Consider the following 27,390-nt stretch of genomic DNA (forward strand, 5'->3'; position numbering starts at 1 on the left):
GACTATTTTACGAAGTGGATAGAGGCCGAACCATTGGCATGTATCACCGGAAAACAGATAATTAAGTTCGTGTGGAGAAACATCATAACGAGATTTGGGATACCCAAAGTTTTAATCAGTGATAATGGTTTGCAGTTCGCCAAGAATCCTTTCAGGGACTGGTGCATCGAAAGAGGAATAGAGCAGAGGTTCACGTCTGTGGCGCACCCCCAAGCCAACAGACAAACAGAGGTGTCTAACAGGATGTTAGTACAGGGGATCAAGAAGCGATTGGGCAAAGAAAAAGGCAAATGGGTAGACGAGCTGCCAGAAGTCCTTTGGTCATACCGTACCACGCCAAAGACTAGCACAAAGGAGGCACCTTTTAGCTTGGATTATGGAGCCGAGGCAATACTGCTGTCACAACTAGGAATTCTGACACGTTGTAAACACTTAACAAAGATAACATTGTAGTTAAAGCTTGGACAACATGTATGATGCTTGTTCAATGATCACAAAATTCCATCAAATACTCTATACAAACATTCAAATAGTCAACAAAAGGTTGGAAACCCTAAAAATCCCGGTTTAAGTCTATTTTGGACTAGGATTTTCTTATTGGGCCTAATGGACCAATAACCTTCCAACTTGACTTTTTGGGCTTAGAACTCTTAAATGGGCCCTAATTGGATCCATTTGCATGAAACTTAATATTTTGGGTCATATAAGCCTAAAATGAACTAGGTTATATCCAATGGGCCTTATTGGGCCATAACAAATGTAATTAACCTAATGAGCCATAAAACTCATACTTTGATTTATTTTGGGCCGTGAACCATCTCCAAAGACCAAATGGGCCGAAAAACCATCAAATTGGGCCCATATTATGGATTAAACACAAAAGGCCCAAATTCTTTTCTTTCTTCTCCCTCTCTCGGCCCAACTACAAAGAAAAGGGGGGGGGGGGGGCGGGAAGAGTTGACTTAATGGTGCCACCTCACAGTTGTACATGAGGTATCCATGTACTCTTCTCATGTTCCCATGCATGTCCACTCAACTCACTCTCTTCTCTCTCCCCTCCTCTTATTTCGGCCGAGAACCCATCACACACACCCACACTCTTCCAAATTCTCTCAAACACTCACAAGAACATTCTTACATCTTCTCTCAAAAATTTCGAGAATCACAAGGGCTACAAGAAGATATTTTCTTAATATCACTAATATTTGGTAAGTTGTTGCTTGATCCATACTTTAACTTCTTGATTTCCTTAAAAATCTCCCTTAACTCATACAAAAATTCGTGATCTTGCCTCTTAGAACACATCTAAGCCAAAGATCTTCCAAGAAGCTTGCTAGGCCGAAAATCACATCACTTTCTTTAATTTTTTTTCTTCAAAACCGTTATCAACTAGAAAAGGTGAGTTCATACCCCTCTATTTTCGGTTTTTACAAGTTTTATGGGGGAGAATACAAGTAAAATGTGTAGATCTATGTGTATGTGTATGCTATGTATGATTTCATGTATGTATGTGTGATTTTATGTGTTTATGTGTTGAATATGTAAACAAAAAGGAAAGAAATATCGAGATCTATGGCATAAGAAGGAAAACAAACATGATCTAAGGTATATTACACTAAACAAGTCAAGAAAATTACCCTCTAAGATTAAAATCAACATATTGCAACATAAAACCAATTTTTGGGCTTAATTTGTCAAATAAACAAAAGTTGGGTTAAAATTGCCATTCATTGTTTTCTTAAGGATCAAAAGAGTCAAAACAGTTAAAATAAATGTTTTTATGAATATTATACTCTTCAAAGGACTAGAAATGTAATTTGTAGCTTAATGGGCCAATTTTTGGGCTTTTCGGCCCATTCAGCTGAAAAATGCGAAAAACCAAATTTTCAAGGGATTGAATGATAAATTTCACAAAACAGGAGGTAAAAAGTGTAAACAAAACCAATTCAGGGGTTAAAATGATTTATTTTCCAAGCAAGGATCAAAAATGCAAACTTTTTGGATTTTGGGCCAAATTTGTAAAAGTTACGAAAGGTTTGGGTTTTAACTGAAAAACTCCTTACTGGAAGGGCTGAAACTACCTAAGAGAAATTTTTGAACTAAAAACATCTTCTATGGGTCAAAAATGCCAAGAAAATGGTTTAAAGGCCAAAAATGTTCTTTCTTTTAAAATAAGGGACTAAAATTGTTATTTTTACTAAAGGAAGGCTGAAAAGGGTCAAACCAACATTTTGAACCAATTATTTCGTTTTTAAGATATTTGAGTCAAAAATACCAAACTACAACTCTTGAAAAATAGAACGATGAATATACGTAAATTCCAAATATCGTTATAAACAACCGACCGGACTCGTGCCGATGCAAAGATAACAATCGTTAAATCAAACTTTCCAGCTATTATACTATACCTAAAACAAGTAAATATCCAAGTAGTTGGGCTTGAGAGATCTTAATCATGCTTATTGGGCCTTCGTGGTCCATTAACATGACTTTTGGGCCTAACGCTAATAATAAACGTATATTGGGCCTCCGGTGACCCAATTACATGTTTAAAGGACCCTTAATGGCACCTATATGCCATTGGGCCTTGGTGGCCCATTAGCATTGCTAGTAAGGTCCAAATTTAATCAAATATGAAATGGGCCAATGTGTCCTTCGTATAACCAACAGCCTTAAATAACACGCGTAATTAGCAGGACCTTGTATTCCTCTTCTCCGTGTCTGTTAGGCTTATTTGAAATCAAAGTAAACAAATCCAGGTCGTTAATCAACAATAATCAATTTTGTTTGGATTAAGTGAGTAATAACGGGCGACACCTCTAAGGGTCGTTCGTAGTCTGTAGTTATAATCAAAGTCTCCTGGAAGGAGAGCGAGAGTTTGTGTATAGATCTATACGGGGGTGACTCCCCCACACCTCAGCTGTTCGCTACAGTTAGACTCGGCCAGTCTAGGGTGACAAAATCTTAAGATCAATCCCGACATATATTAGGATGCCAAGACAGACGAACTAGTCATTATTATGCATGATATAGATGCATACATATCAAGGTTTAGCGAACTGTCACTGTTGTGCCCTGGCATGATAACTTCAGAGGGAAAGAAAATAGAACGATTCATCTGGGGATTAACCTCCCCAATTCAAGGAAATGTGATAGCTGCAAATCCTGAAACCTTCGACAGTGCCAAGAGGTTGGCCAAGAAACTGTACGAGCACAACAACAAGAAGGGCGATAAGCCAGTGGAAACTGAAGGCAAGAAGGAGAGTGACAACAAGAAGGGAAAGAACAACAAGAGAAAAGGGCGACAAGGCTCAGAGTCATCAAAGAAGCAACAAACAGTGACAGTCAATGCTGCAACCACCCAAGTACCCTCCACACCACATTCTCCAGCCTCAGCTAATCCAAGTGCCCCTAGGCAGTATTCTGGGAATCTCTCAAAGTGCAACAAGTGCAGTCTCCATCATAATGGTGAATGCAGGGAGATGCATTGTACCAGTTGCAATCAGAAGGGTCACACGGCAAAATATTGCAGGACCTATCCTCCCCAGAACCAGCAACAAGGAAACAACAACAACAACAGCCGCAACAACAACAACAACACCAACAACAGCGGCAATAATGCAGGATCAAGCCCCACCTGCTATGGATGTGGAAAGACTGGGCATATCCGTCGAAACTGCCCCAACATCAACAACCCTGGGAATGGAGGAGCAGGAAGAGTGCTGACCATGGGACAAGGAGAAGTGGTTCAGGATCCCGCTGTTGTCACCGGTACGTTTCTCCTAAACCACACTTATGCATGCATCCTATTTGATACCGGGGCAGAAGGAAGCTTTGTGAGTAATAAATTCAAACACTTGTTAAAACAACAACCCCAGAAGCTTAATGAAACCTTTACGGTGGAAATGGCTAATGGGAAAACATAATCCACTGGGGAAGTCTACATCGGATGTACCCTGACCTTAAATCACCACGTCTTTCAAATAAACTTAATGCCTGTTTCCATTAGGAGTTTTGATGCGATTATCGGCATGGACTGGTTAAGCCCCCACCATGCTGAAATTATGTGTCACGAGAAGGACGTTCGCCTTCACCTCCCAAATCACGAAACCCTAATTATATACGGAGACAAACCCAACACGAACCTTCGTCTTATCTCATGCATTAAGGCACAGAAGTATCTACGAAAGAAGGACTTGACGTTTCTAGCTCATATAATGGATAAGTCCAAAGAAGAGATAAATATTCGAAACATCCTTGTGGCTTGCGATTTCCCGGATGTATTTCCTGAAGACCTTCCGGGGATATCCCCAGAAAGACAAGTCGAGTTCCGAATTGACCTCGTGCCAGGAGCTACACCCATCGCCAAATCACCCTACAGATTGGCTCCTACGGAAATGCAAGAGTTGTCCAGTCAACTCAGCGAGCTTTTGGACAAAGGATTCATCCGACCCAGTTTCTCACCTTGGGGAGCTCCGATTCTCTTTGTTAAGAAGAAACACGGTACCTTTAGGATGTGTATTGACTATAGGGAACTTAATAAGCTCACTATCAAAAATCGCTATCCACTTCCGAGAATCGACGATCTATTTGACCAACTCCAAGGAGCAAGTTACTTCTCTAAGATAGATCTGCGATCCGGATATCATCAACTCAAAGTCCGGGAGGAGGATATCCCCAAAACCGCCTTCCGAACTCGTTATGGACATTATGAATTTGTCGTAATGCCCTTCGGTCTAACGAATGCCCCTGCCGCATTCATGGACCTAATGAATCGAATCTGCCGACCATTCCTCGACAACTTTGTCATCGTTTTCATCGACGATATCCTAGTCTATTCTCGAAGCGAAGAGGAACATGGCCGGCATCTCCGACAAATCCTGGAAACCCTGCGAACCGAAATGTTATACGCAAAACTCTCTAAGTGTGAGTTCTGGCTTCGTAGTGTGAACTTTTTGGGTCATGTTGTTAGTCAGGAAGGGATACATGTGGATCCTTCTAAGGTCAAAGTCGTTGAAGGATGGGCGATCCCAACAACACCCACAGAAATTCGCCAATTTTTAGGTCTCGCAGGCTACTACAGGAGGTTCATTCAAAACTTCTCCAAAACAGCCAAGCCACTTACCTTGCTTACGCAAAAGGGCGTACCCTTTGAATGGACGAATAAGCAAGAAGCTGCATTCCGAACTCTGAAGCAAGCACTCTCCAGTGCACCGGTACTATCACCACCGGAGGGAACAGAGGACTTTGTAGTTTACTGTGATGCGTCGAATAAGGGTTTAGGCTGTGTACTCATGCAGCGTGGAAAGGTGATAGCTTATGCGTCCCGGCAACTAAAGACCCACGAGGTGAATTATACCACCCATGATCTTGAATTAGGAGTTGTGGTCTTCGCCTTGAAGATTTGGAGGCACTACCTTTACGGTACGAAGTGCACCATTTTCACTGACCACAAGAGTCTCCAACATATTTTAAATCAAAAGGAGTTAAACATGAGGCAACGAAGATGGGTTGAACTGCTGAACAATTATGAGTGCGAAATCAAGTACCACCCAGGTAAAACTAACGTAGTAGCTGATGCCTTGAGTCGAAAAGAATACTCGAATCGTCGTCTGAATACTCTCTCCATAACCATCCAATCCTACCTGACCTCGCAAATCAGAGCAGCCCAGTTCGATGCCATGAAGGCAGAAAACAAAACAAGCGAAGCGTTATGTGGAATGGAAACGAATTTCGAAGTGAAGGAGGACGGAGCGTATTACTTCATGAACCGCATTTGGGTCCCTAAACTTGGGGGATTCAGAGAAGTAGTCATGAATGAAGCCCACAAGACACGATACTCCATCCATCCGGGTTCAGATAAAATGTACTTGGATGTCAAGCAACATTATTGGTGGCCTAACATGAAGGCAGAAATTGCCACTTACGTTAGCAAGTGCCTCACATGTGCTAAAGTAATGGTGGAATATCAGAAGCCCTCGGGATTACTACAGCAACCAGTAATTCCCGAGTGGAAATGGCAAACGATTACTATGGACTTTGTGACCAAACTACCCAAGACGACTGATGGTTTGGATACCATATGGGTAATAGTTGATAGGTTGACAAAATCCGCTCATTTCCTGCCAATAAAAGAATCATACAAGATGGAACGTTTGACAAGGATCTATATCAAGGAAATCGTGAGACTCCACGGAGTGCCAATATCTATTATCTCAGATAGAGATAGTAGGTTTACTTCACGCTTTTGGCAATCGCTTCAGAAAGCTATGGGAACACAACTTGACATGAGCACTGCCTACCACCCACAAACGGATGGTCAAAGCGAGTGAACCATTCAAACGCTAGAAGATATGCTTCGCGCATGTGTGATAGACTTTGGAAGTTCGTGGAATACCCACTTGCCTTTGATCGAATTCTCGTACAATAACAGTTATCACTCAAGCATCAAAGTCGCTCCTTTCGAGGCATTGTACGGTCGTAAATGTAGATCACCATTGTGTTGGGCTGAGGTAGGAGACACTCAACTAGCAAGAGGACAAACACCAGACAATGCATTAACAAGACCGGAAATCATACGCGAAACGACCGAGAAGATAATTCAGATCAGGGCCCGACTGCAATCATCATGAGACAGACAAAAGAGCTACGCCGATAAGCGGCGAAAGCCCTTGGAATTTAAAGTCGGGGATAGAGTGTTATTAAAGGTTTCTCCCTGGAAAGGGGTAATTCGTTTTGGGAAGCGGGGAAAACTAAACCCTCGATACATTGGACCCTTCGAGATTCTTGCCCGAATGGGTCCAGTGGCTTATAGACTGCAGCTACCCGCTGAGCTCAACAGTTTACACCCCGTATTCCATGTTTCCAATTTAAAGAAGTGCTTATCCGACGAGACTCTCGTCATTCCATTAGAAGAAATCGAAATCAACGAGAATCTCCTGTTCATCGAAGAACTAGTCGAAATTATGGACAGGGAAGTGAAGCGTACTAAGCAAAGTCGCATTCCGATTGTGAAAGTTCGATGGAACGCGAGACGCGGACCAGAATTCACATGGGCACGCGAAGACCAAATGAAGCAGAAGTACCCTCACCTATTCTCACATCCTTAAATCTAGCTTCAAAAAGAATTTCGGGACGAAATTCCCTCTAACGGGGGGATGATGTCACAAGTAGGAATTCTGACACGTTGTAAACACTTAACAAAGATAACATTGTAGTTAAAGCTTGGACAACATGTATGATGCTTGTTCAATGATCACAAAATTCCATCAAATACTCTATACAAACATTCAAATAGTCAACAAAAGGTTGGAAACCCTAAAAATCCCGGTTTAAGTCTATTTTGGACTAGGATTTTCTTATTGGGCCTAATGGACCAATAAGCTTCCAACTTGACTTTTTGGGCTTAGAACTCTTAAATGGGCCCTAATTGGACCCATTTGCATGAAACTTAATATTTTGGGCCTTATAAGCCTAAAATGAACTAGGTTATATCCAATGGGCCTTATTGGGCCATAACAAATGTAATTAACCTAATGAGCCATAAAACTCATACTTTGATTTATTTTGGGCCGTGAACCATCTCCATAGACCTAACGGGCCGAAAAACCATCAAATGGGGCCCATATTATGGATTAAACACAAAAGGCCCAAATTCTTTTCTTTCTTCTCCCTCTCTCGGCCCAACTACAAAGAAAAGGGGGGGGGGGGAAAGAGTTGACTTAATGGTGCCACCTCACAATTGTACATGGGGTATCCATGCACTCTTCTCATGTTCCCATGCATGTCCACTCAACTCACTCTCTTCTCTCTTCCCTCCTCTTATTTCGGCTGAGAACCCATCACACACACCCACACTCTTCCAAATTCTCTCAAACACTCACAAGAACACTCTTACATCTTCTCTCAAAAATTTCAAGAATCACAAGGGCTACAAGAAGATCTTTTCTTAATATCACTAATCTTTGGTAAGTTGTTCCTTGATCCATACTTTAACTTCTTGATTTCCTTAAAAATCGCCCTTAACTCATACAAAAATTCGTGATCTTTCCTCTTAGAACACATCTAAGCCAAAGATCTTCCAAGAAGCTTGCTAGGCCGAAAATCACATCACTTTCTTCCATTTTTTTTCTTCAAAACCGTGATAAACTAGAAAAGGTGAGTTCATACCCCTCTATTTTTGGTTTTTACAAGTTTTATGGGGGAGAATACAAGTAAAATGTGTAGATCTATGTGTATGTGTATGCTATGTATGATTTCATGTATGTATGTGTGATTTTATGTGCTTATGTGTTGAATATGTAAACAAAAAGGAAAGAAATCTCGAGATCTATGGCATAAGAAGGAAAACAAACATGATGTAAGGTATATTACACTAAAAAAGTCAAGAAAATTACCCTCTAAGATTAAAATCAACATATTGCAACATAAAACCAATTTTTGGGCTTAATTTGTCAAATAAACAAAAGTTGGGTTAAAATTGCCATTCACGGTTTTCTTAAGGATCAAAAGAGTCAAAACAGTTAAAATAAATGTTTTTATGAATATTATACTCTTCAAAGGACTAGAAATGTAATTTGTAGCTTAATGGGCCAATTTTTGGGCTTTTTGGCCCATTGAGCCCAAAATTGCGAAAAACCAAATTTTCAAGGGATTGAATGATAAATTTCACAAAACAGGAGGTAAAAAGTGTATACAAAACCAATTCAGGGGTTAAAATGATTTATTTTCCAAGCAAGGATCAAAAATGCAAACTTTTTGGATTTTGGGCCAAATTTGTAAAAGTTACGAAAGGTTTGGGTTTTAACTGAAAAACTCCTTACTGGAAGGGCTGAAACTGCCTAAGAGAAATTTTTGAACTAAAAACATCTCTTAAACAAGTCTATGGGTCAAAAATGCCAAGAAAATGGTTTAAGGGCCAAAAATGTTCTTTCTTTTAAAATAAGGGACTAAAATTGTTATTTTTACTAAAGGAAGGCTGAAAAGGGTCAAACCAACATTTTGAACCAATTATTTCGTTTTTAAGATATTTGAGTCAAAAATACCAAACTACAACTCTTGAAAAATAGAACGATGAATATACGTAAATTCCAAATATCGTTATAAACAACCGACCGGACTCGTGCCGATGCAAAGATAACAATCGTTAAATCAAACTTTCCAGCTATTATACTATACCTAAAACAAGTAAATATCCAAGTAGTTGGGCTTGAGAGATCTTAATCATGCTTATTGGGCCTTCGTAGTCCATTAACATGACTTTTGGGCCTAACGCTAATAATAAACGTATATTGGGCCTCCGGTGACCCAATTACATGTTTAAAGGACCCTCAATGGCACCTATATGCCATTGGGCCTTGGTGGCCCATTAGCATTGCTAGTAAGGTCCAAATTTAATCAAATATGAAATGGGCCAATGTGTCCTTCGTATAACCAACAGCCTTAAATAACACGCGTAATTAGCAGGACCTTTTATTCCTATTCTCCGTGTCTGTTAGGCTTATTTGAAATCAAAGTAAACAAATTCAGGTCGTTAATCAACAGTAATCAATTTTGTTTGGATTAAGTGAGTAATAACGGGCGACACCTCTAAGGGTCGTTCGTAGTCTGTAGTTATAATCAAAGTCTCCTGGAAGGAGAGCGAGAGTTTGTGTATAGATCTATACAGGGGTGACTCCCCCACACCTCAGCTGTTCGCTACAGTTAGACTCGGTCAGTCTAGGGTGACAAAATCTTAAGATCAATCCCGGCATACATTAGGATGCCAAGACAGACGAACTAGTCATTATTATGCATGGTTATAACGACTCACATAATTAAATAAATCCAACACCATCCGAGTAATCAAGAAAGAGTAATCAAAATCATTCGTTGCGGCGGTATATCAATTTGAAAACAATTATATTTTATGTTATCGGAAAACATCGGGTTTTTCGAGGGAATCAGCACCACTCGCTTATATTTTTCTATAACTATAATAAAAAACTTTTCATTTATACACGTTTTGAAATCATTCATGCATCAACTTATGGATCTTCACATTTTGGTAAACAATTGTCTTTTCAGAAAATATCGGATTTTCTGGGTTTTATAAACTACACAAATTATTTTTATCACAACCCTGCTTATGAACTCACCAACATTTCATATGTTGACGTTTTTCAAAATAACTTGTATTCTCAGGTAACAGGTAAGCTGCAGGGTAATATCAAGTTTGTTAGGAAGCTATGTTTTGAAAACTCTTAAACAAGTTATGTTATGGATGTGTAATATTTAAAACAATGTACTGGATGTCAACAATATCAGTTGTAATGTATTGATGCATGGTGATGTTTATGTTATGATTCAATTATATCCATTGTGATGATATTCAATTTAAGTCACGCGAGCCCTCGGACGTTTCCGCCGTCTGGTTCGGGGGTGTGACAGCTGCCAGCAGAAATAATGATAGGGTCAATACGAACAGAGTATTTTCAGGAGCAAGAAAACAATAAAAATCTAAGGGAAAACTTGGATCTCCTGGAAGAACGGCGAGAGCACTCAAGTATGCGTCAAGCTGCTTACAAAAAAGTAGTAGAAAGATACTACAATCAACGGGTCAAAGACAAGGCTTTCTGGGTCGGGGATTACGTCCTGCGGAAGAATGAAGTTAGCCATGCACAACCCCACGGGAAGCTGAGCCAGACGTGGGAGGGACCATAAAAAGTAACAGAGGCACATCGCAACGGGTTAATCGCCAGACGTGGAAGGGAGAGCAAGGAGACAACCCTTGGCCGGATTAATCGCCCGTACCAACAGGCGGACACTCAGGGTAGTCCGATAGGGTATTATAGTGCAAAATCACTGTGTATCAGAATTACATAAATAAAAGAAATTGCACTATCTTTAATACGTAGTACCGTGAGCATGCCTAACATATAATTTTTTAGAATAGAAAACACAACATAGAGGATACTTAGTGAATCCACATGCACACAACGAGATGGTAAATCTCGAAATAACACGAAAAAACCTACACAAAAGGTTCAATATAGCCAAAGTAAGAAAACATACTCAACGAATAAGACAATGTAGCATCCAAAAAGCAAAACACACAGTAAACGAGTAAAACCATTGTCGATTCATGCATAAGGGCCTTAGGGGCCACAAGCCAAGTCAAAATAACTACCAATACAACACGATAAAGGCCTTAGAGGCCATAAGTTGTTCAAGACAAAGCGAAACAAAACAAAGCTTCAACAATATTTTTTCACACCCTGAAAGGGCAACTCTAGAAAACTTCATGCACCACCACCAGCACCACCTACAACTCCACCATCACCTGCGCCACCAGCATTACCACCAACTCCATCACCTGCGCCACCAGCATCACCGCCAATCCCACCACCCGCTCCACCAATCCCTACACCCAAACCTTCCACAACGTCCTCACCCTCATCAAAAGCACACAACGCTTTCACCCTGTCCACATCCAGGTGGACCAACCCGAGCAACCCAACAAAGTCCATGGTTGCGAAAGCCAAGAGAGAATCATCCAAGGCCGAAGAATGACTCGAACGTGAGTCACTAGCAGAAGGGTCATAAGTTCTAGCATCAACCTGTGCTTTTATGTTAGCCCAGCCCGATTCTTCACCAGCAACAAATGCAGCATGACAGATACGGCTAATACCTCCGGTAAACTCGGGATGCTCAATAAGCTTGTCCATCACACGCACAAGGCCAACCTGGAGAAGCCAATTACGATCAGCTCTTGACACCTCCAACTAGCGTTCACAGTCGACAAGGTCCTGCTCCAGACTTTCATTCTGTATCATTAAACCTTCATTCGCCTGGGTCAGAGATTCCACCTGGGACTCCAGAGCACTTCGAACATCTTCCAGCACCGATTTCTCCGACACCAAAGACTTTTTTTCACACTCCAACCGATGAACGGTGGCACCAAGGTCCGCCACCTCACCTCTCAAACCAGCTTCGCCCGCCACAAGAGCAGAATGTGCATGCTCCAATTCGCCGAGCCGTTGCACACGTCGGGACCTAGCGGCCAAGTATGTCATGGTCTGCGCAACGGCATATGCAAGGTTATGAGCCAAGACAGCGTTGCTCATTGAATCCATATCCTCTATGGTGGCAGGAGGAAGAGCATGGCGGGTAAAATCCAACGCAACAGAACGCACATACAAACGGGAATCAGATCGCAAGCTCCATCCCGAAACAAAAGCAGGTGGACTGTGAAGTACCCCCATAGCAGCAGGCTCCTGACGCAACCGCTAAAGACTGCCCTTTGAAGACTGAGGGCTAAAACCAAGACTTAAAGATATTAGAATAGGATTAATGGGCTGATGAGACGCCCCCCCCCCCCCCCCCCGATTCCCTCAGACCGTTGAACGTCATCATCGGGTATCACCAACACATCCCCTGAATGTGACGGCGCAGAAGATAGCAAGGGCATAAGGTCGCGATGCTGCATCAAACACCGGCCAATAGGCCATGAACTGCCCTCGGGCGCCGGCCCACTCATCGCCTGCACAACTTTCCTTTTTTCCGCAACCCGAAGAACGCTGGCAGCGATCCCGACCTTACTGTCCACCACACTATCAGCTGCCGGCTCAACGGGAGGGCGAGACATAACGGCAGGGGCCACCGTAGTATTGGAACCCGACTGGCTCCCCGACGCAGTGGAGCTCCCCACTGGTTGCGGGGGCACCGGAGCAGCAACACTTAAACGGGGGGGGGGGGGGGGGGGAAGTCTCTACTCCGTCAGCCGGAGTGAGGTCGTAAGCCTCTTGAAGAGTGACGAATTTAGCGGAGGTGGGGATCAAACTCAGAGAGGAAGCCATGGTGAAAACACAGAAGAAGAAGAAGGTGAAAAGACACGAAGAAACAAGATAGAAACTGAAGAAGGAAAACCGTCTGAGAGCAATAAGGGGAAATAAACGGAATTTACGAAAATCCCTGACATAACTGACATAACCGCTGCGCACACGTCGAAGCGTCACATCACCGGAAACGAAGCGACGACCAAGTAAAAGCGCGACACGTACACCAACAGTTAAGTCCAGAACATCATAGCTAGCTAGCATACACTATGACTACTGGACTGGGTGACTTGATGATGTGCCCCTCAGAGCGGGCCAGAAACAAGCGAACCCCTCGGCGAGGAGTTCCCAACGAAGCCCGGGCTGGCGACTCGGCCGCTCTGGCAACCCCGGACCCCCGCGAGGCGACCACGTGGGAAGTCCGCCCTCGCCAAGGGTTCTCCTTAGCTACAGTCCAAAGATAACGACTCCAGGCGATAAAGAACATGGCCCGAGCATTATCGCCTGGACCAATCGTTGGACTGGACACGAACGTGGAGCATCGTCCTCCAATAAGGACGGCGGATCCTGTCGGGGCCACAGTCCTTGTCCCTCGTACGGATCGAGGAGGATCCTCAGTATAAAAGGCCAGTCACTCTACCTTGAGAGGTAAGCTATTCTCTTCCCCGATCATTCACATCCATACTTCAGATTCATCCCGCTAACTTGACCGTCAGAGTGTCTTTCCGGGACCTCCCGAAGAGCGGCTGACGTTTCTTCTTTCTTTGTGACATCTCAGGTCATATTCCGACGACCACTTCTCAGCAGCCAAGGTGGTTTGGAGCTAGGTCGCATCATATATATATATATATATATATATATATATATATATATATATATATATATATATATATATATATATATATATATATATATATGGGAGCGTTTAATAGAGAACATTTCTTATTGCGAGAACATTTGAGAACAAAATTTGACCACACAATTTTTTTAAATTAAAATCATCATATAATATTAATATATTCCAAGAAATAAGTAAAAAATATTAAAAAGACCCCACTAACCAACACTACTCACCACCCAAACAATACCATCCACCACCACCACCCGTCACCGCCACCCACCTCCACCACACATCACCATCACCCCCACCCACCACCCAATATCATACACCACCATCCGCCATCGCCAACCACAACCATCATCCACCATCACCACCACCCATCATAACCACCCGCCACCACCAACCCTACTTACCACCATCGCCACCACCCGTTACCATCACCCACCACAACCACCACCCACCAACCATCACTATCCACCTCCACCACCCATCACTACCACCCACCCACCACTATGACCACCACCTGCCACTACCACCACCCACCACCCATCACCACCGACCACAACCACACACCACCATCACCCCCACCCACCACCCACCATCATCACCCCACCCACTACAACCACCACCCACCCACCTCTACCACCTAACCACTACCCATCATTATGACCACCACCCGCCACTACTACCAACCACCAACCACCACCCACCACCACTCGCCACCGCCACCCTTCACCACCACCCATTACCACCATACATCACCATCGACCACCACTACTGTAACATCCCGACTCCAAGGTATAATATTTAATTAAATTATATGCATTTTTCAGGGCAACTCGATGAGTTTGAGGCCCTAACTCGCCAAGTAGAGATTGAGATGGCCACGTGATTTTTAGTGTCTACTCGACGAGTTGGAGGACCCCAACTCGACGAGTAGGAGATGAGTGTGAAAACCTAATTTTCAGGGTTTGTGCCCTATTTAAAGGACCTTAAGCCTTTCATTCCGCCTCCCTTATCACCTTAACACACTGAGAGAAACCCTAATCGAGCTATTACCATCTGTGAGAGAGAGAGAGAGGCTAAGCTTGTATGTTTTAGTTCTTTCTTTGAAGGAGATATAGGAGCAAAAGGCTTGGAACGAGAAGGAGCCCTTGGATCCAGTGTTCTTTCAGTGCTAGCTGCTATTTGGAGGTAAAAAGCTATCACCTTGATCATTGTTTGGTTAGATCTCTTCACTAGGGAGTTTGTGGCCATTTCCATCTTCTCTTTGAGTCCTTAAGTTGTTTGAGCATGCCATGAAGTTGAGACCTCGGATCTGGACTTGGGCCTAAAGATTCAAGCTTTATCAAGCTATTGGCCAACTTTCATGCATTAAACTCTCTATAGAGCTTTGTTTTGGCATTTTAAGCCTTCGATGCCATGCATGGACGTAAAGCTTGCAGCTTTACGTGATACTTCAGCCTTAGAAGGCTAGATATAGAGTATGGGGCCTTAGTTCTGCTTAAAAACGTCTGAATGAGAAAATAGACTGAAGGGACTCGATGAGTTGATGAGCCAACTCGACGAGTCGGTTAGGGTTTTTACCCGATAGTCTGGACGCGTTACGAACTCGGCGAGTTAATGAGACAACTCAGCGAGTTAAGATGGATTTTTCCCGATTTCTTAGAAGAAACGAAGGAACTTGTACGAGTCACATAGATGCACTCGACGAGTTTGGTCAATATGGATTGTTGACTCGAGTGTTGACTTCCGTTGACTTTTAGTGTTTGGTCAGGTTATGGATTATGGAGACCATGGAGGGGTAAAATGGTCTTTCACCCTTTCCGAGAGTTAGAAGGGGTTAGCTTAGCATCTTTGGAGTTGTTGTTATAAAGTATTAATTAGAGATGATTATGATATGTAGGCAGAGTCTAGACCGATCGTCGAGTACAAGACCAACTTGCTTACGTACGAGGTGAGTCTTCTCACTATACTTACCTGAGTGGTAATACTGGGTGACCGGAGTGTCTTGTATGTTTACACTAAGTTATATGATATCATGCATTTTATCTTTGTGATTTATGTTGCATATTATTTTGTTCCTTATTGAGTTAGGAATGGAGGGTCCAACCCGAGTTGTGAGACCGGAGGGTCTCCACTGAGACACATTGATCGGAGAGTCCTTATCGAGATACAACCATGAGAGGCTAATTATATGTGTGTGGTATTCTAGGAAACTCACTAAGCTTTGTGCTTACAGTGTTGTGTGAAATGTGTTTCAGGTACCTTTCAGGATCGCGAGAAGGCATCGACTTGATTGTACACACCAGCTGGAGATTATGTTTAGTGGATTTTGGGATATTATCAAACATTTTGTTGTCTTGTCTTTTGAACAACTTATACATTTTGTGTTTTGAGAAATGTGAGATTGTGTTTTATGTGGTTTTAAAAATGAAAAATTTATTTGAAAATTTAGAGTGTTACAAGTTGGTATCAGAGCCTGGGTTTGAGGGATTCTGATGATGAGGATTTGAAAAAAAATTCTAAAAAAATGATTTTTTTTAAAACGAGTAAGAGCTTTTAAGAGAAAACGAGATGAAGCAGTGTGTACAATTAGCCAGAGCCCGAACGGTGATTTCCCAAAATACAATTACTTGTTTATATTATGAGATACTTATGAGATATTAGAACTGCATGCTAGAGGATAGGCTAGGTATTTCAGAATTTAGAGTTAGAGTTGCCTGATTCATGATGCCTTAGCCTAGGGGATGCTATTGATTGATATTATCTGCTATCTGCTCTTTGTATGTGCTGAGTAGGAGTACCTAGAAGGAATCTTTTAGAGAGAGTTTTGAGTCGAGGAAAAATCTAGGAGAGATACCTAGATGTGCATTGAGAAGTCTACTGAGAGAGTAGTTTGATATCCGTGAGGAATAGAGTACTTGTGAATTAGGATCCTAGGAGGAGGACTTGGGGCGACTATGGGTTGGTGTGGAAGGTAGTATTGGGCCCATACTACTTAAAGCACCGGATCTATATGCGACCCAAGTAAGAACCTTAGGATGCTAAAGAGCATGTAGGGGTGGGTAATTGAGTGTGCGCTTGAGCCAGTCCCTGATGATTTTTATGTTTGTGTTTCAGAGAGACTATGGTGATTACCCGCAACAACCCCGAGGGCAGTGGTACTACTGACGAAGAGATCCGAAGGATCATTGCTGAGGAGGTGGCCGCAGCTATCAGGGAGGCCATACCAGAGATGTTCGGGTCTATTAAGACCACATTGATTGAGACTTTTGATGAGCGATATGTTGTTGTCATAGAGGTTGCTGCTGTCGCAGCCACCGCAGCTCTAGCTGCTACGAGGCCTCTGGGGGGCGATTCGTTGTTGCTTCGGGAGTTCAGCAACACGAAGCCACCAGAGTTCGACGGGACCCAGGACCTGATTGCTGCTATGTGATGGATTACTGATATTGAGGGATGTTTCTATATTTGTTCATGCCCTGAGGACCTGAATGTTCGATTTGCGCTGAACCAGCTTCGCTTGGGAGCGAAGGACTTGTGGAGGTTTGTGACGATTGATTATTCTCCTGTAGACCATGTAGCAGTGACTTGGATAAGGTTCACAAAACTATTTCGAGATGACTACGTTCCCCAGGTGAAGAGGGAGCGATTGGCCCAGGAGTGTCTGTCTCTCAAGCAAAAGACAGAAACCGTGACAGAGATTATGAGGATGTTTCATGAGAGGGCATTGTTTTTCCCCGAGCACGTGTCTACGGAGCAGGCACGTGTGAGCCGGTACTTGAGCATATTGAGGCGAGATATTTAGAAGTTTGTGGAGAACTCTTCCTGTCGGACATTGGCTGCCAGGAGGATGGAGATTCAGCTGGAGTTTCAGGTTAGAGAGGAGGGAGAGTCTCAGGGTAGAGACAGGAGACCAGTGGAGTCGCAACCGGCGACGAAGCGGGCTAAGCCCGCTGATACGAGAGCAGGAGGACAGAAAGGCCGCACTTGTGGTAAGTGCGGCAAGATTCATGAGAGATCTTGTCGAGCATGGATTTGCTACAAATGTGGCAAGGAAGGGCATATGGCAAAGGACGGCCCCAGGGGATTTGCGGTTTGCTTTCATTGCAACCAGACCGGCCACCGGAAGGCCGAGGCTCCGAGATCAGCCCAAGTTTCAACACACTCAGGGATCAGCCCAAGTTTCTATTCCTGCTGCTTTGCGCGTTACTCTTGGTCGGCCAGTGAAGGCCGAGGCTCCGAGAGCTCGCGGGAGAGCTTTCCAGCTGACTGTGGAAGAGGTCCGTGCAGCACCTGGCGTTGTTGCTGGAACGTATCTCCTTATTTATGTTATTTTGAGATTTGTTTTTTCTTATACTGTGTTGCATATAGGTACTTTTCTTGTAAGTTCTGTGCCTGCCTTGGTGTTATTTAAATTGGGTACGAGTCGATCTTTCGTGTCTTTATCCTTTAGTCGTCACATTAGTGTTAGACGCGAGGCGTTGATTCGACTACTGAGGGTTTCTATAGCTGATGAGCATGCAGTTTTTGCCACATATGTATTCCGGGGATGTGTATTAGAGGTTTTCGGCATTGAATTTCTGATAGACCTGGTGCCGATAGCGATGAGAGATTTCTGTGTCATAGTGGGCATAGATTGGTTGAACTGGTTTGGAGCTGTGATTGACTGTGAGCGTCAGATGGTGACCATACGAGACCCTAGTGGGGGAGTACTTACTGTGTATGGCGAGGGAACTAGATCGGGGTCAACTTTCTGTTATGCCGCCAAGGTGAAGCAGAGTCTACAGCAGGGGTACATGGGCTTTTTAGCATATGTGATGGATAGGCGAGTTGCCACTGAGAGGCCGAGTTCTATTTCCGATGTTCCAGTAGTGTGTGAGTTCCCGAATGTTTTCCCCGAGGAATTGTCGGGTGTGCCTCCCGAGAGGCAGGTGGAGTTCCAGATCGATTTGATTCCGGGTGTGACGCCTATTGCCCAGACACTATTGTAACGACTCGAAAATCCTTCCATTGACATCGTAAAAAGAAATTGTTGTAAATTTATTTCTATTTAAAGGGTTTAGATTGAAATAAGTAAAATAAAAACGGTTTTAATTAATATTTAAAAAAAATAATCAATATTTATAAAGTGTATAATTATATTAAAGTAAACAAAGCTAATGTTCAAGATACATAAGGTTTAGAATTAATTCAAATGAAAGTAGTTGGTGGAATGTGAACTAAGGATCAAATTTTGAGGGGTCGTATTGTAAATTGGAAGTTAAAACCTACGTAAATGTAAACATTTTACGTTTCTTTATGTTTCTTTATTTATGCGGTCGGAGATTCAGAACGTTTTTTTATTGGATACTATAATCGATCAACAAAACCAATAGTTTGTGTGTCTGTTGTGCTTCGATCAACATGAAAAAAATAAAAGAGGGACTTAATTGTAAAATCAAATTGAAACCTCCATGACAATCAATCGACGTGATTATGAGGCGTAACGAGGAGTCGGGCGTTTTTTCTTGGGCCACTTATGTTCGATCAATGAGTCTCGTCCCTATTATTTTTGTGTTGCTCGCAGAAGGAACGAAAAAAAACGAACGTGTATGGAGAGGGGGGCAGCGGCGATCAAGAAGGGGAGAGGGGAAGTGGAAACCTTGCTTGATCGATCCTAGAGGGAAGAAATAGGGCTGCGATTTTGGCCAAGAATCGGTAAAAATTATCTTCTAATCTCTTTGTGTGTTTACATGTAAAATTTCTTGTCAATTGAAGATTTTTGTTGTCAATTCTCTTCCTAATTGATGATCTTAATCTCATCTTCTTCTTCCTAGAAACCTTGAAGGTTCATATGGTTCAATTTCATTTTTATTGGGTGTTTATGATGGCTCAATTGCTGTCAAAATTGCTTATGAACACCTTCATTAAGTTTATTGCTCAAGTTTATGTTTTGATCAAAGTTTTGGAGTCACAATTCTTCTTGTTGATTTCTAAAACTTATGTTAAATTCCACCATGAATCAAATGGATATGTTTCTATGATTAAATCATGCTATTTCTTGTGGAAAAGTTGCCTCCAAAATTAGCAAGTGGCAAATAGTTCAGGGGTTATTTCCGTAACTTATCATTTACTATTCATAGTTTGACTATGAATAGTAATCTAATATGAAATTGAAAATGAAATTGGACGGAATGGAGGCGCAGACATTATTATATGTGTATAGTAATATGCAATATGAATTTGAAGATTGTAGGCGCAGCAATTTTGTCTTGGACGACATTTTTGTTTTCTTCTTTCATTTGTATTCTCCTCTTTGGCTATAAATAGCCAGAGAGATTTAACCCACGAATAACCCAACAATCAATATATATATATATATATATATATATATATATATATATATATATATATATATATATATATATATATATATATATATACTGATACACCACCATATATTTTAGCCCTCTCACTCTATTTGTAATCTCTTTCATAATCCCTGTAAACACTGCAAATTATAGTGAATTGTTTCTCTGCTTCCTCCGCCCGTGGTTTTTTCCCAATTTGGGTTTCCACGTAAATTCTTGTGTCTCTATTCTATTTATTTTATTCGTATTTCGTTGTGATTATTACGCTTTGATAATTTTTTATCCCATTCCGCATTGAGCTAATATTATTTAAGTCTATTCGGATCCTTCGTATTTCACAACAATTGGTATCAGAGCATCCGGGTTGTAATATTAGCTCATTGGGATCATTTTATCAAGTAATTAATCATGTCTTCGGTAAAATACGATATTCCACTACTGGATCGTAACACACGATTTCCGTTGTGGCAAGTAAAGATGAGAGACATTCTCATTCAGATGGATTTACACAAGGCGCTTTTGGGTTTCAATAAGATGCCCGATACACGGACCGAAGAAGAAAAGGAGATGAAAGATCTGAAGGCTTTATCCCAGATTCGTTTGCACTTGTCAAACGATGTTTTGCAAGATGTTCTAAAAGAAACGTCAGCGGCTTCTTTATGGCTAAAGTTGGAGCAACTATTGATGACCAAGAGCTTACCAAACAAGTTGCATTTGAAGCAACGGTTGTTCAATCTCAAGATGATTGAAGGAGGCTCTTTAACTGAACATATATCCACATTTAAAGAGTTAGTAAATAACTTAGAGAATATGGATATTCAGTATGAAGATGAAGACTTGGCTTTATTCTTACTGTCGTCGTTGCCAGAATCCTATAGCCATTTTCGTGATACTATTATCTATAGCCGTGACACTTTAGTTTTAGATGAAGTCTATACAGCTTTGGATTCCAAAGAGAAGATGAAGCATATTACTGGTGGTGGTTCAAGTGATGCTAAAGCCGAAGGTTTGAATGCCAGAGGAAGAACAACAGAGAGAAGTAGAACTTCTCAATCTTCCAACAGAACCAGATCCAAATCAAAAGGCAAACGAAAGTTTTGCAACTATTGTCACAAGAAGGGACATGTGCTTGAAGAATGCTTCAAGTTGAAGAATAAAGAAAAAGAGAAGACGGCAGCAAATGGTAAACAAGCTAGCACTTCGGGTGAAGCCGATGTAGCTGAGGTGGAAGGTATTGGAGAACTTTTGACAGTTTATTCAGATAAACTGGATTCCACTGGTGATTGGATACTCGACTCTGGTTGTACTTTTCAAATGTGTCACAACAAAAGTTGGTTTTACACATTTGAAAAGGTTAACCAGGGCTATGTGTTGATGGGTGACAATACTACATGTCCAGTTCTTGGACATGGTTCAGTCAGGATCCGTATGTTTGACGGAGTTATTCGAACCATGGGGGATGTTAGATATGTTCCTGACCTCAGAAGAAACTTGTTATCTCTCAGTTCCTTTGACAAAAGGGGATACGAGTTTGCTGGTAAAGGTGGAGTTCTCAGGGTATTCAAAGACGGCTCCGACAAACTGAGAGCCAAACGAAAAACCTCAGATCTTTACTTTCTTGACGGGCAAACAATTTCGAGTGATGCTGCTGTTGTTTCAAAGTCTCTTTCTGATCCAGATCAGTCCCGTCTTTGGCACCTTCGACTCGGCCATATGAGTTTTCAAGGCATGTCAGAATTGAGTCGAAGAGGTTTACTTGGTCAACAAAAGATTGTTGATTTGGATTTCTGTGAAGACTGTGTATATGGCAAGGCAAAACGAGTGAGGTTTGCAAGTGGCATCCATACAACGAAAGGACCACTTGATTATGTTCACTCGGATTTGTGGGGACCGGCTCGAGTTGCTTCAAAAGGTGGAGCTATTTATATGCTCACTATTATTGATGATTTCTCCAGGAAGGTGTGGTCTTTCTTCTTAAAACATAAAGGAGACGTTTTCTATACCTTCAGAAATTGGAAAGTTCAGGTTGAAAAGCAATCAGGTCTGGTGGTAAAGTATCTTCGTACGGATAATGGACTTGAGTTTTGCTCAGAAGAGTTTAATGTCTATTGTCAAAAGGAAGGCATTACTCGACATCGCACAGTAGTCCATTCACCTCAACAAAATGGTGTAGCTGAAAGGATGAATCGCACCATTATGGAGAAGGTCCGGTGTATGCTTTCTAATTCCAAATTGCCAAAGTCTTTTTGGGCGGAGGCTGCTTCGACTGCTTGCTATGTTATCAACCGATCACCGTCACGAGCAATCGAGAAGAAAACTCCGTTTGAGTTATGGTCCGGTAAACCTGCCAATTATTCAGATTTAAAACCATTCGGATGTCCAGCGTATGCACGAGTTGACAATGGGAAGCTAGAACCAAGAGCAATCAAATGCGTTTTTCTTGGGTACAATCAAGGTGTAAAGGGTTACAAGTTATGGAGCTTTGATTTGAAGAAAATTATCATCTCAAGAGATGTTACTTTTGATGAGTCTGCTATGATTCAACCAGTTGCTGACTCTTCTAAAAGAACAGATGCATCAGATGTATCATCCGAAGCAAATAAAGAGTATGCTCAAATGGAGGTGGAGCTTCCTACTTCACCTACCACTAATCAGAGTACAAATCAACATCAAGATTCTTCTTCGTCGGATGAGCATGTTGTTGGTGAAGATTCAACACCTTCACAACCACAAGCTACTACTCCAAGCATTGCAAGAGATAGACCGAGAAGACAGATTATTCCTCCGAAGAGGTATGCTGAATGTGATTTGGTTGCCTATGCTTTTATTGTTGTTGATAATATTGAGTAGGCAACGGAGCCTGCGAATTATGACGAGGCTATCAAATCTGAAGACTCAAATGATTGGATGCTCGCTATGCAAAATGAGATGGAATCCTTGCAGCGAAACAGTACTTGGAATTTAGTTCCTATTCCGAAAAGGAAGAGACCAGTTAAATGCAAGTGGGTCTATAAGCTCAAGGAACCTGTCAACCCAAATGATAAACCAAGATTCAAAGCTCGGTTAGTAGCTAAAGGCTACAGTCATATTCCTGGTATTGATTACACTGACATTTATTCCCCAGTTGTCAAACATACTTCCATTCGTGTATTGTTGGGGTTGGTTGCTTCTAACGATTTTGAGTTAGAACAACTTGATGTCACTACAGCTTTCCTAAATGGTGAGCTTGAGGAAGAGATTTTTATGCAACAACCTGAAGGTTTTGTAGTTCCTGGAAAGGAGAACTACGTATGCAAGTTGAACAAATCTCTTTATGGCCTCAAGCAGTCTCCTAGACAATGGTACAAGAGGTTCGATTCTTTCATGACCAGTCACAAATTCAACAGGTGCACCTATGATAGCTGCGTTTATTTCAAGAAAGGTGACAATGGTTCAAAGATCTACTTACTCTTGTACGTGGATGACATGTTGATTGCAGCAAAAGATATGAAGGAGATTCAGAAGTTAAAAGACCAGTTGAAAGCTGAATTTGAAATGAAGGACTTAGGAGCTGCCAAAAAGATTTTAGGTATGGATATTATTCGTGACAGGAAGTCTAGGATCTTGCATCTTTCTCAGAAAAGTTATATTGAGAAAGTCCTAAGACGCTTCAATATGCACGAAGCAAAGTCTGTCAACACACCTTTTTCAGCTCATTTCAAGCTATCATCCGCTTTGAGTCCTACTAATGAGACTGATATGGCTTACATGGCACGTGTTCCATACTCTAGTGCTGTTGGATCTTTAATGTATGTTATGATCTGCACACGCCCTGATTTGGCTTATGCTGTTAGCATGGTTAGTAGATACATGGCGAACCCGGGGAAAGAACACTGGAAAGCAGTATAGTGGATTTTTCGTTATTTACGAGGGTATGTGTTTACACTAAATGGTTGTGCTGTTAGTTGGAAAGCCCAGTTACAGTCTACAGTTGCCCTGTCTTCTACCGAGGCAGAGTACATGGCGATTACAGAAGCAGTTAAGGAAGATATCTAGTTGAAGGGGTTATTCGGAGAACTCGATGATAGAATAAAGGTGACCACAGTTTTCTGTGACAACCAGAGTGCTATCTTCTTGAGTAAAGATCAAATGTTTCATGACCGAACAAAGCATATTGATATTCGTTATCATTTTGTGCGGGATATCATTGAAAAAGGTGATTGTGTTGTGGACAAGATTCATACAGATTATAATCCCGCTGATATGTTCACTAAAAGTCTTCCTATAGCCAAGTTCAAATTATGTTTGGACATGGTGGGTGTTTCTGATCGCAGTTGAGCCTGAAGGCTCGTGGTGGAGGAAGTATTATTTATTTTTTTGGAAACAATTTTTCTCTATACAAAATTGCAGTTTTTTATGGAAGTTTTAGAGTTTGATGAGCTAAAGGTTTTGACTAATCGTAAAGCATGACTTGCTTAATTTTGATGTCAAGGTGGAGATTGTGGAAAAGTTGCCTCCAAAATTAGCAAGTGGCAAATAGTTCAGGGGTTATTTCCGTAACTTATCATTTACTATTCATAGTTTGACTATGAATAGTAATCTAATATGAAATTGAAAATGAAATTGGACGGAATGGAGGCGCAGACATTATTATATGTGTATAGTAATATGCAATATGAATTTGAAGATTGTAGGCGCAGCAATTTTGTCTTGGACGGCATTTTTGTTTTCTTCTTTCATTTGTATTCTCCTCTTTGGCTATAAATAGCCAGAGAGATTTAACCCACGAATAACCCAACAATCAATATATATATATATATATATATATATATATATATATATATATATATATATATATATATATATATAGTAAAACATTACATATATATATATATATACTGATACACCACCATATATTTTAGCCCTCTCACTCTATTTGTAATCTCTTTCATAATCCCTGTAAACACTGCAAATTATAGTGAATTGTTTCTCGGCTTCCTCCGCCCGTGGTTTTTTCCCAATTTGGGTTTCCACGTAAATTCCTGTGTCTCTATTCTATTTATTTTATTCGTATTTCGTTGTGATTATTACGCTTTGATAATTTTTTATCCCATTCCGCATTGAACTAATATTATTTAAGTCTATTCGGATCCTTCGTATTTCACAACATTTCTGTTAAGAAGTTAATTTTTACCCTTATAGGTGTTTTTAGTGATGGCTTAATGTGTTAAGTGGTCAAAAAGCCCTTGAAACCCAAAGCTGGAAAATTCAACAAAAATTACCAATCTGACCCTGTATTGGAAAAATTATAGAAAAATCACCAGGAATCGAATTAATGATTTGTAAACTCTCAAAGTTTCCATATTAAGTCTAGTTTATCCATGAATTTTTCCAAAACCTGTTGTTGCTTCTAACTTAGGTGAAATTTGTCTTTTTCACCAGCTGGTCAGAATTTAGCTGCATTGATAGGTAGTTTTGTAAAAATCATATAAAATTGTAGAAAAATAGTTTTGACCTTCAAAAGTACATTCTAAAAAGATAAAAGTCTGAACTTCTGGAATATGAAATAAAAACGAAAGTTATATAGGTTTCAAGTGTGCTAAATCAGCTCTAAGCAGGTGGCTGTTTTGGGTTCAAAACTGAGAATTTTAATTGTTAGTTGATTTATGTGTTTGGATTATAAATTGGTCATTTTTGGCATTATAGAACTCCAATAACCTTGTTATTTGAAATTTAATAGGGGCAAGAGTGATATTTCAATCAATACAATATTTGAAGTGTGAGTTGGTCACATCTTTGGCAAAGGTGAGTCAACTTGTGGTTTTAAAAGTACATTGTTAGGAGTATCCCATATCTTAGATGGATTGGGATGAACCTAGTTATGTAGGATGCATGTGCCCCTTTTGATGATTGATTGTTATGCCATTATTGTTGAAATGTTTTATGTGTAACGATATCTAGGGTGTTGCATGTTAGACTCTTTCTTGTTTGGTGTGAGATGTGAGTTAGGGTCATGCTAGATTGAGTGAAGTGTATGAACATTATGTGATGTGAGCATGTTAATTCTTGTTTGAAAATATTTTTTTATAATGTTTTAGGACAAGCATGATATTGTTGTATCAACTTCGTTGATGTGTTGTGTATGGAAGTAGTGCGTGATGTAAAATGTAATAGCTTCATGAAATTACATGTTTGCATGAAAATAACCGTTAAGGAGGTAATATGTTAATAAAAGAATATTCATAATAATTACATGATTACTTGAAAGGGTAAAAGTGTAACTCCCTATTTAATTAATTATTATTAAATTAAAAAGGGGAACACACTAGCGGAGGGAAGGGTAGAAACCTAGACATAGGTATATACCCAATCCGGATATTATGATGGCCTAGTGGGTTGAAAGATACCTATAAGAAAAAGAGCTTAAGCCAACTGTGACGCCGACTGGTTTTTCTAGACAACCACTCGGGACATGGTCTTGGTACACCTTGGTATACCGGGACTGGAGTAATGTTGGTCAAGCGGTGGGACCAGCGCAAACATCACGTGGGATTTGGGAGGTGTATCTGTTGGAATTGGCACCGCTCGTACCAATCCTGAACGACAACGCATGTATACGTATGTGCACAGTCGGAGTAGCAAACACATCACACTGGGGGCAATGATTACGGATGAGAGTCGCGCCTCACTTAGTGCATTGGGTCGTGTCGGTCACATTAGTAGCGAATGGGGTCTAGTTTTGGGGAGGTTTTGCGGTGAATAGAAAGACCCTAACTATTTGTTGTTATGGGTCTGAAAGTATCGTTTGATGATGAGGGATCAGAGATTATCGAAAACCAGTCCAAGAAAGTGCTTCTGAAGTCCAAGCGAAAAGGCGAAATGTACCCATTGAATCTGAATCCTATCAAAGGAAAACCTGCTATTTGTATTCTAACTAAAGCATCTTTGATGATAGTTGAATTTGGCACCAAAGGCTTTCACATCTAAACTTTAAGGACATCAACAAACTCGTACTTGGCGATCATGGGCGAGGACTTCCACTTTTGAAGTTTGATAAGGAACATCTATGTGCAGCTTGCGAGCTTGGGAAGCAGAGTAGGAAGAGTCATTCGAAAATCATAAATACCTAAGTGATTGAGCCACTTGAACTACTTCATGTAGATCTTTGTGGTCTGTCAGTCATCGAAAGTATTGGTGGTAACAAATACATTCTAGTTATTGTTGATGATTTTTCCACATTTACCTGGGTTTATTTTCTTAAACAGAAATCGGAAGCCACTCCCAAGTGTTTGAAAAATTCCTGAATGAAAAAGGAGTTGCTCATAACTTTTCAGCTCCTTATACTCCTCAACAGAACAGGGTCGTTGAAAGACAAAACCGGTCTTTGTGCGAAGCTGCGAGA

The sequence above is a fragment of the Lactuca virosa genome, chromosome 9 (assembly GCF_052849685.1).
Source record: "Lactuca virosa cultivar CGN04683 chromosome 9, Lactuca_virosa_CGN04683_v6, whole genome shotgun sequence".
Classification (NCBI taxonomy): Eukaryota; Viridiplantae; Streptophyta; class Magnoliopsida; order Asterales; family Asteraceae; genus Lactuca; species Lactuca virosa.